Source organism: Cebus imitator, unplaced genomic scaffold (assembly GCF_001604975.1).
Source record: "Cebus imitator isolate Cc_AM_T3 unplaced genomic scaffold, Cebus_imitator-1.0 Scaffold195, whole genome shotgun sequence".
In the NCBI taxonomy this organism is placed as follows: domain Eukaryota; kingdom Metazoa; phylum Chordata; class Mammalia; order Primates; family Cebidae; genus Cebus; species Cebus imitator.
The window spans coordinates 3,909,663-3,918,801 of NW_016107510.1; positions in this window are offsets into that span (position 1 = coordinate 3,909,663).

Consider the following 9,139-nt stretch of genomic DNA (forward strand, 5'->3'; position numbering starts at 1 on the left):
ATTTGGGAGTCATTAACATGTAGCCCTGACAGTGGAGGAGCTTGTCCAGGGTTTTGTAGATGGTGCTTTGGGTTATAAACAACATGTTGGCATCCTCCTTCAGAGCAGGCCACAGAATTGACTGAGATGTGTAATTTTGAGGTCCCTCTGTGAGCAAACAGCATGTTTCTACTCTGTGATGTATATGTTAGGGGGCATGTATGTCTGTTTTCTTTTTTATTATCTCCAAAGAAAATTCATTATACGAACATGGTCAAACAATGCAGCTTGTAATAACGATGTCAGAGAACTGAAAAAAAGAGCTTACGTGCACCCCTTACAGCAAAACTCTCCATGCATTTCCAACAGATGTATGTGTCCTCCTGTGGTCACCTTCTCTCCCACCATCACCTGTTTTTTCTCCACTGCCGCTCTTCTACCGAGAAAGCTCAATTGCACCTTTATTGTTCTAAACAGTTCAGCTCTGGCCTCTACCTTGCACATTCTTCTTGGTAAGGGACACCTCCTGCAGTTAACCAGGCCCACCTCCTTAAAAAGGAGTATGATGCCAAGAGCATGAATGTAGCATAGGTCTTGGGGGAGCTCTCCCAACGTCGACTTTAGTATGAGGTGCAGAATGGGATTGAAGGAAATGTTTCCCAACCTTGGCAGTATTGAGATTTGGGGCTGGATAATTCTTTTTTATTGGGGAGGGGGAAAGTCCTGTGCATTAAGAGGATGTTTAACAGCATCTCTGGTCCCTACCTGCTATATGCCTGTAGCACTATTTCCCCCAAGACCCAGCCTTCTGTTGTGACTTCTCAACTTCTTTGAATAAATTCCCGACTCTCCCACTCACAAATTTTGTGACTCCGGACAAATGATCTAGCCTCTATGTGCCTCAGTTTTCTCATCTAGAAAGTAGCGGTAATCAAAGTACCTATTTCATAGCATTCTAGTGAAAATTAAATTATTTAATACTTGTGAAGGGTCAGGTGTGGTAGCTCACACCTGTAATCCCAGCACTTTGGGAGGCTGAAGCTGGTGGATTTCTTGAGTCCATGAGTTTGAGACCAGCCTTGGCAACATGGGGGAACTCCATCTCTTCTAAAAATGCAAAAAAGTAGCTGGGCATACTGGTGTGCACCTGTAGTTTCAGCTACTTGGGAGGTTGAATTGGGAGGATTGCTTGGGCCTGAGAATCCAAGACTGCAGTGAGCCATAATCGCACCACTGAACTCTAGCCTGGGAGACAGAACAAGACTCTCTCTCTCTCTCTCTCTCTCACACACACACACACACTCACACACACACACACACACACACACACACACACCAAAAAAACTTGTGGGGGCCTGCATATAAAAAGTAACAAGTATTATTCCCAAGGACATATCAAATTATTCCCTCTGATAGATAGAAATAAGTCTAGGGAGATATAATTCTAGATAGAATGTTTTACGTAGAATTCTCCCCAATAGGTGCAGCAAACCACCATGGCACATGGATATCTATGTAACAAACCTGCATGCTCTGTACATGTATCTCAGAATTTAAAGTAAAATAAAATTTTTAAAAAGTTCAAAGGAGATGCTCATAAATGAGTCTCCTGTATCAAAAACTGAACAGTGATAACCAAATTAAACTAGTCCAGGAGCTACCAAAAAGAAAGAAAGAAAGAAAGAAAGAAAGAAAGAAAGAAAGAAAGAAAGAAAGAAAGAAAGAAAGAAAGAAAGAAACTCTCCCCAAGAGGAGCTCTCTGGTGAATACATTTTTTTTTTTCAATTTGACTTAATAATTTTCTTCTTAACCAAATCTGAAAGCCTCAGAACAAGTACATTTAACTCATATTTTCAAAACAGGATTTGAGTGTTAATCCAGCTCAATGAACAAAGATCAATGAATTTTTTTTTTAAGTATATGTAGGTAGTAAAAACCTAATGTTTGTCACCAGGTTGTCCCCTTGACTCTAATCCTTTAACTTACCTGAGGGTGAGAACTTGTGCTTAAATAAAGCAGCTTGAATACCCAGCCTATATGCAAAGGGAAACTGGGCATCCTCCTCCTCACCCTTGGGAATGTGTGTGTACAGTTATGTTTCTGCTGGAGAACTTTGTTCCGATTTTCCCTCTGAATTCTTGATCTTCCTGTGACCTGGACCCCTGCCTTCCACAATGAGTGGCAGTTGGTTTCTTTCCTTTGATATCCCAGCAGGGAGTTGTGTGGGGGAGAGTTTTTAGTGGTAATTCAGCAGAAGTGAATGGCAAACACCTAAAGATGAACATTACAACGCAGTTAAGTCTTTTTTTTTTTTTTTTTTTGGAGATGGGGTCTCCCTCTGTTGCCCACGCTGGAGTGCAGTGGTGTGCTTTTGGCTCACTGCAACATCCACCTTCTGAGTTCAAGTGATTCTCCTGCCTCGGCTTTCCGAGTAGCTGGGATTACAGGCATATGCCACCACACCCGGCTAATTTTAGCATTTTTAGAGATGGGGTTTCACCATATTGGCCAGGCTAGTCTTGAACTCCTGACCTTGTGATTCATCCATCTCAGCCTCCCAAAGTGCTGGGATTACAGGCATGAGCCACCACGCCCAGACTAGTTAAGTCTTTTAGCGGTACTTATCCCCAAGAACTTCTCCCTGGCTCTCTCCTCCTTCAGGCCCCACCCCCTTTCATCTTGCGGAACCCACCCTCTGCCCTTTTTCATCTCTCCCAGCTTTTCTTTGGTCCTAGGCTCATCACCTGCATCCTCAAAATTCATCTTTCTTTACTCCGCAGAGCAATTTGATTCCATTTGTTTCAGTCCTGTGCCATAGGGAGGAACCCTAAGAAAGATCCTTTAACAAAATGGCTCCTCAAGGAACTTGAATTTTAGAAGACAGTTATTTTCCTAAAGAATTCCTCAACCAGCTCTTAAGAATGTTTTTCCTGCATATGCTTAAGTATCTTCATATAACATTGTAGAAAACACAGCCCCACTGCCCACCATCATTCTTTTATAACAGAGATTGTTGCCATTTTTGTAGATTCCTTTTTAGTATTTTGTTTTCTTTTAAAAATCAACTTTACTGAGGTAAAATGTACATACAATAAATGAATTTATTTTAAGCGTACAGTTTGATGAGTTTTGGCAACTGTATATACCCATGAAGGCATGACCACAATCGAGGTATAGAAAATTTGCATTACCCCCCGGGAGATGCCTAGTGGCTCCTTATAGCACCCCAGCCCCCAGACAATTACGGATCTGCTTGCTGTAACTACAGATTAGTTCTGCCTGTCCTAGGATTTTATACACTCAAATCATCCAGTATGAACTCTTTTGTGTCTCGCTTCTTACAGCCAGCATGACCTTTCTGATAATCGTCCATGTTGTGTGTATTAGTAAGTCTTCCCTTATTGGTAAGCAGTTTCCATTGAGTGGATATATAAAAATTTATCTATCCATTTGCCTGCCAGAGAACATTTTCTGGTCTTTTTTTCCACATGCACATTTGTATTTAATCATCGTATGAATTAAGGTAATTATTACATGGAGAGAATTTGGAAAGTTAAAAAAAAAAAAGCAGAAAGAAGCAGAGAGAAGAATGCAACCTAATTTTTCAGTCAGTGGCAAACATGTTTGACATTTTGACATATTTTGTTCTCACATTGTTTTCTTTTACAATTCTGCACATATTTAAGTTAATGTTTCTTCTGCATATTACTTATATACGGCTTCTGTTGCTTAAGTTTTACATCACAAGCATTTTCCTAAAAGTTGTTAAAAAGAATGGGGTAGGTAGATGGTGCCGATGTAAAAAGGTGTCAAGATACAGTGTTAAGTTAAACGGCTGAACAGTATATTCAGTGTGATCACATTTGTAAGGGGACAAGCAGTGGATGTTTGTGAGTGGGAAAGTGAATAGCTGAGACAGAGAGTTGACCTGAAGTTGGACTGTGCAAGGTCTCCAAGGTCATAGTAAGGACTCTGGATTTATTTGGAGTAAAATGGGGAGCCACTAGCGGGTTTTGAGTAAAGAAGTGATATGACATGACATGTGTTTTAAAAGGCTCTCTCTGGATAATGTTGAGAAAAGATTATTGGGCAACATGGATGGAAGGAGGCTAGGTTGGCAGCTACTGAAATAATCCAAGTGAAAGGCAATGCTGGTGGAGAGGATGGGAGATGGTGAGATTCTGGATGTATTTTAAAGGCATGTTCCATGGACTGGTTATGTTATGTGAGAGAATGATAAAAGTCAGAGGTTAATAGTTTTGAGCTGGGCAAGTGAATGAATACAGTTGCCATTTGCTAAGTTAAAGAAGACTGGGAAGTACAAGTGTGGGGAGGGAGAGATGGGGAGCTTGGTTTGGATGCGTTCGGTTTAAGAAAGCTTTTATACATCCAAATAGAGATGGTGGTTGAGCAGCTGGATACATGAATTTGGAACTTTGGGGAGTGAAACAGTATGAAAATATAAATGTGGAATTCATCAGCATATAGATAATATTTAGATATTAGATTGGATGAAATCACCAAGGTAAATGAGTTTAGATAAAGAAGAGATTCAAGAACTAAGCTCTGGGCATTCCACCATTATGAGGAAAATGAAATGAGAATAAAGCATCAATGGGAAATGAGAAGGAGTAGCCAGGGAGGAAGAAAGAGAACCAGGAGAGTGTGATATCCTGAAGACCAAGTGGGAAAGGTGCTTGAAGAAGGAAAGAGGGACCAACTATATTAAAATAAAGTCGTTAACAACTTAAGTTGACCACTGAGAATTGGTGATTAGATTTAACAACATGATGGTCTTGGTGACGGTCACAGCAGCAATTATGGAGGAGTGGTGGAAAAAAGCCTGGCTGGAGGGAAAGCAGGAGAGAATGGGAGGTGAGAGTTTAGATGAGAACAAAAAACTTGGTTAAAAGTCTATGCAATGGAATTCTTTTACAAGGAAAGATGACTGGAACTAGGTTTACTCAGTCTTGAAAGGGAAGCTGTGTTAGTCAGCTCTGGCTGCTATAACAATGTACCACAGGGTGGCTTAGAAACAACAGAAGTTTATTTCTCACAGTTCTGGAGGCTGCAGGTCTGAGATCAGAGTGCCAGCATGGTTGGTTGGGTTCTAGTGAGGTCCCTCTTCTGAGCTGCAGACTACCAATGTCTTGTACTCTCATGTGGAAGAAAAAGAGAGGAAGTTAGCTCTCTGGCCTCTTCTCCTAAGGGCGCTAATCCCACTCAAGAGGGACCCACCCTCGTGACCTAATCACCTCACAAAGGCCTTATCTCCAAATACCATCACACTGGGATTAGAGTTTCAACACATGAATTTGGGGGACAAAAACATTTAGTCAACTGCAGAAGTTAGTATGACAACTAGACATAACATTCCTCAAGAGAAGATAGACACATTCTAGAAGGAAAGATAAGAAATACCAGAATGGATGAGAGTAAGAAGCTTAGCAATCTCAGATGCACCCTAATTCATTATATGACTTTTATCAAGATTTGATCTCTCTAGACCTGTTCTTGCATCTGCAAAATGAACGTTTTGAACTAGAATAATGAAATCATTACATAATCTAAAATACTATGACATCCTCTAAGTACTTACAGATCTTTTACACAAAGCATTGTGAATGGCTTTTTTCCCCTCCCTCTGGCTGTTAATAGCTTTCTCCACAGGACCCTAACTCTATTCTTGACCCTCCCAAACCTGCCATCTTTTCTACCAAGAAGGAAGGTCATGACAAAGGAACATTCTTTAAATGACTTTCCTTCAATTCACAAATTCCCCATGCCTCCGGAGAAAAAGAGTTTTCCTTTCTTTCCATCTGTGCACTCATTCCATCACTTCCCAGTCCTCTATAAAAGTTAGAAACAGAGGGGAATGAATGAACTTGCTTCAGTAGGGAGGGGTTATTATATCCACTCCTCAGATAGCAAAACTGAGGCTCAGAGAGTATAAAATAATTGCTGAGATTTACAGCAGTGAAAAGGGAGGGTGTGACCCGGGTCTGCCTGACTCCTCAGCTCTTCTGTCTCACCACAGTCTTCACTGAATGGAAAGCATCCATAAATGAATGGCTCATTCTTCGTCTTTTCTCTCTCTCTCTCTCTCTCTCTCTCTCTGTGTGTGTGTGTGTGTGTGTGTGTGTGTGTGTGTGTGTGTGTGTTTCCAACAGCATTATCATCTGTGTGCTGCTGTTATTGTTCATGTTGACCTGGCTGAGGATGCCTCTTGGCAAGATGCCCACCTGAAAGTCTGTTTACCTGCTTACTATTGTAATTTTTTAAAACTCTTGGCTTATATAGGGCTCTTTTCAATCATGGACTTGGACCATTTAAATTCTAATGCCACCTATGCAAAAGAATTAACTAGTATGTTACCTATTAAATGCAGTTCAAAAATATGCAAAACTAAACCATATCTTCAGGGACATGTCTGTAGTAAAACTATAAAGAAAAGAAAGAATTCATCTGTAAGTTAGCAAGTGCCACAAGCATGTTGCATAAGGAGTTGCTTAAAACCCAGTGTCTTAAAGCCACAGTCACGTATTCTCATGGAGCTGGGGCCTGGCTAGGGGCTGGCTGATCTAGGTGGGCTTGGCTGGGGCAACTCAGCCCCATTCCACTTGTCTTTCATCCTCTTCCTTGAGTAGAAGACTAGTCCAGCCATGTTCTTTTTGTGGTGATGGCAAAGATGAAAAAAAGCAAATGGAATCATGGAAAGATTATTGAGGTCTGGGCTCAGAACGGGCATATTATTTCTGCTTCCTTCTATTGGTCAAGCCCAAAGGTATGGGGAGATGTGCCTTCTCCACAGTGGGAGGGCTCTGCAGAGTTACATAGGAAATGGGGTGGATACAGGAGAGGGTGCAAAACTGGGGCTGGCAACATAATCTACCACAATAACAAAACACGAAATTCAGGACAGTGTTTACCTGTGGGCGAAGGAACAGGAGGTCTGGAATCAGGGAACAACGCCCCAGGGGCTGCAATGAGTCTATCTGTTAATGTTGTGGATCTAAAGCCAGGTTGTAAGTACATGGCTGTTTATTATCGTGTTCTTTATAGCTTATATAGTTGGTATATGAAATACTGTTTAGAATTTTTAAAAAGTTACTGGAATCAGACAAACTAATGGTAAAAGTTGCAAGTTTTTGAGTCTCTCATTCTGTATTATTTCAGCTTCGTTGTTTAAATGTGTGCTTCTCTTTACTAATTTTTGATTTTCTAATTTTGTTTACTCTCACTTGTCAATACAAAGAATGGTTTGGTTATCTGACATCTGGACACTAATATCATCTACGTGCATATTTATAATCTTAGTATGCTGCTCACACTTTAAAAAAGACCTCAGACTTTACATTTCAACAGAGTTCATTTTCCTTAGTTGCTTTCAAAGTAAACTCATCTAAAACCATAAATTGTTGTCCCAGCAGTTATTAGTCTGGATTGATTAGGTTTGATCTCTGGGTTAATTTCACATGTAATCATATTATAGTTAGTCACACCTACTGGCTCTATTAATTTAGATGTATTTGCACTTCCTTACCTATTAATTACAACCACCTCTGAAGACTGATAGGGTCTCAGCTACGAAAGAAAAGCAATCCCCATATATCAGAGAACAAATTACTGCCTCCCAAACTAGGAGAACTTGGTTGGCTTGCAGGCTCTGTAGGAATATTATTGATGACACCTTTACTTTCTTCCTTCCTTGCAGATGAATGGTGTACCTGCTAAATGAACCAGCAATATCAAGGCCAGGTCTACAGTCTGGCAGAGTTTGCTTGGACTATGATCTGGGAAGGAAGCAATGGGAGAAGCACACATACAACATCAATTCAAATTTTGTTTATAAAAATTCAAAAATAGGTATTTTGTTGAGGTCCACTTCATAAACCTTATTCGTCTTTCTCTTTTTATTTGAAGACTGTTCACTGCATAAATACATTTGGGCATAGATTAAATAGAAAGTCTGAAGCTAGTTCTGCAATTAGTCAGCAAAACAGTAACCACATGCCAAGCACTGTTTTCAGTGAGGTGCCATTCTGTGTGTTAAGGTGCCGGCTTGACTTATAGAAGAAAACTATACTGAACTTACTGTAGGTCATTTATAAACGACATTACAATCTACATTTCTTAGTAGGTGAAACCCTGCATAACAAAATTCTCTTTATTCTAGGTTCAGAGAAAAGCTCAATATCCCTTGAACAACTCAGTATCGTCTCACAGAAAATCGAATCATATAATAGGTTGTTTCTGTTTTCATTCTGGCCACTAGGAAGCTAATTGTTACTTTTGAAGTTCAACTTCGGTAACTTCAGAAGTATGTGTGGGTATGGCTGGAGAGAGATATGCATAGGAGCTAGGCTGGGCAGCCAGCAGCCTGATGTATGTACATGAGTACCACAGTCTTCACTATCACCCAAAGGCAGAGTCACTACCGTCTTGACAGGTAGCACAGTGCTCTACTCTGTCCTCAAAGCCCAAGGCTCTGATTTCCTCTAGCCTGAGGCTATTGCCCTTCCTACCCCTATAACTCCAGAAAATCCCTGGGAAACTGAGGCCACAGCATCTACGTGTTTTCTGTACTACCCTCAGGCCACCTCCACTAAGTCTCTCTTTTTTATTTTTTTCTGCAGATGGAGTATCATTCTGTTGCCCAAGCTGGAGTGCAGTGGCACAATCTCTGCTCACTGCAGCCTCTGTCTCCGGCGTTCAAGGGATTCTCCTGCCTCAGTTTCCTGAGTAGCTAGGATTACAGACACCCGCCACAACGCCCAGCTAAGTTTTGGATTTTTAGTAGAGATGGGGTTTCGCCATGTTGGCCAGGATGCTCTTGATCTCCTGACATCAAGGGACCTGTCTGTCTTGGCCTCCCAAAGTGCTGGGATTACATCTCCCAGGTGTGAGCCACTAAGTCTCTCTTGACCTGCACAGAGTCCTTCCTCTCCATGTCCACCAGCTGGAAGTGGATCCAGGAGGACCTTCTCTGTATGGCTGCAGGTACCCTTGGAAGTTCTGGAAGCTGTGAAGAGTAAAGTGCAGTGGAACTGCTACTGCAATACACACTGATACATTCCGTCCAACAGAGGTAGCATTTACTGAGACAGAGGGCTGGGCACTGTGGAGTGATGCATAGAGGAGACAAGGCTCAGCCTCAGAG